This window comes from Petaurus breviceps, unplaced genomic scaffold (assembly GCF_028583685.1).
Source record: "Petaurus breviceps papuanus isolate PSGF00001 unplaced genomic scaffold, PetGlider_PUasm1.0 125, whole genome shotgun sequence".
NCBI lineage: Eukaryota > Metazoa > Chordata > Mammalia > Diprotodontia > Petauridae > Petaurus > Petaurus breviceps.
The window spans coordinates 10,032,257-10,034,297 of record NW_027185653.1 but is presented as its reverse complement, the minus strand read 5'-3'; the positions used below and the strand labels follow the sequence as shown (position 1 = coordinate 10,034,297).

Sequence of the window (2,041 nt, the reverse complement as noted above, 5' to 3'; positions counted from 1 at the left end):
CAGAGTGAGACTGAATAAGGATTGTTGATTTCACAAGAGAAATTTGGCTAGTTGCTACCTTTAAGTAAAAGATTACTGAATGAATGCCAAGAGGACTTGATTGAAGCCATTGATAGAGAGAGAGAGAGTCAAGGCTAAGGCCAAAGCCAAAGAGAGAACCTGGAAAATGAAAACTGAAGAAACTTTGGGATGTAGAAAAGTAGTTCTTTCCTACCTCTGTGTATGAAATAGCTGGAGCAGCTCTTCCACTTAGCCACCATGTTGCAAGATCAGGGTGAAAAGGAAAACCCCATGCAGGACTTCACATCTGTAAGCTCTGTCTCAACATCTGTGTTGGGGAGAGTGGAGATCGACTGACCCAGGTGGCCAAAGTGTTGGAGCAGCTCACAGGCCAAACCCCAGTGTTCTCCAAAGCTAGCTATACTGTCTGATCTTTTGAAATCAGGAAAAATGAGAAGATTGCTGTTCACTCTACTGTCCGTGGGGCCAGAGCTGAAGAGATTCTGGAGAAGGGGCTGAAGGTGTGAGAATATGAGTTAAGGAAAAATAACTTATCAGACACCGGCAACTTTGGCTTTGGCATCCAAGAGCATATTGATCTGGGGATTAAATATGACCCAAGCATTGGCATCTATGGCTTGGACTTCTATGTGGTGCTGGGCAGGCTTGGGTTCAGCATTGCAGACAAGAAACATAGGACAGGCTGCATTGGGGCCAAACACAGAATTAACAAAGAGGAAGCCATGTGCTGGTTCCAGCAAAAGTACGATGGCATCATCCTTCCTGGCAAATAAATTCCTATTTTGTATTAAAAGGTCAATAAAATGACCCCTGAAGAGTCAAAAAAAAGTAGCTGGAGTAATTAAAGGCTTCAGCTACCTAATTCCTGACTGGTTGTAGAGAAGTTCAATTTCACTGGACAAGAGTTTCAAAGTCAGGTATTGCTTTTTAATACTCCTAGATATTAAGAAGGATGAAGCCTCTAAGAACTCCCTGTTAATCTCATCAGTCAGAAAGTATTCTTTCATCTTGATTGGAGACTAACTTCCCATCTTTCTTAACTCAATAATCCTTAAGGAGAAATCATCATTAAGGAGTACAAAGTACAAAGGTCTCCCACCCCTAGAACACAGTAAATCATGATCTTGTCAATCAGCAGTAAGTACCCAAGGAAAGATCCTTTCATCTTGACTTGGGGCTGACTCCTAAACTCCATGGTTCCTCTTCCATGCTCCCAACTTTCGTCTGAATTCACCCAACAATCACCTGGATTCACAAGTAAGCAGCTCCCTGTTCCTGGTCTAGCTCCTGGTTCAACTCCACACATCAAGCTTAACAGATTTACAGCAATGTTCACACACACTGTTGGCACTATCATCAATTCACTCTCTGCCTGAAATCAACACAGACTAGCAGACAGGGTCTCTGTCTGAGAAATCAACACAAATCATCAGTAAAGTACTAGGACCTCTGAAAACATCAGTAAAACCCTCTTTCAGGATTTCTGTAAACATACAACAAGAAAGTCCTCTTTAGGGGAGGCCAGGTAGCACCGCGAGTAAGAGCACCGGCTCCAGTGTCCGGATGACCTGGATCAAATCCGGGCTCAGATACTCAGCACCACACCCAGAAATAACTGGCCGTGTAACCTAGAGCAAGTTACTTAACCCCGATTGCTAAAAAAAAAAAAAAAAGTCCTCTTTCAGGGCTTCTGAACCAGCAGCAACATCCTCTATCAGCAGACAGATCTGACAAAGTAACATTCACATAGGTAGACAAAGTGCCGGCACCACAGCCCTCCTTCTTCCCCATTCTGCTCAGTCCCAGCTTGTGCTCCTGCTTTGATATGTTCTTTTGGAAAGTTCCTCCCACTGTGGGCTTCACAGGTTCTGTTTCTAACAAACACTTGATATAGTCACAAGCAGAGATTCAAAGACATTTGAATAACTGAAACAATGAGCTAAGTGTTTGAATAACTGAAACAAGAAGCTAAGTATTACAGTTGGTAAGTTTTGTGAAGATAGATGTTGTATACTCTGTA

The 2,041-nt window shown here is 42.8% G+C and overlaps 1 pseudogene; it reads left to right on the top strand.

Annotated features, from left to right (window-relative positions):
• Positions 1 to 258: 258 nt before the first annotated feature.
• On the top strand, positions 259 to 849 carry LOC138163333 (large ribosomal subunit protein uL5-like; annotated as a pseudogene).
• Positions 850 to 2,041: the final 1,192 nt, after the last annotated feature.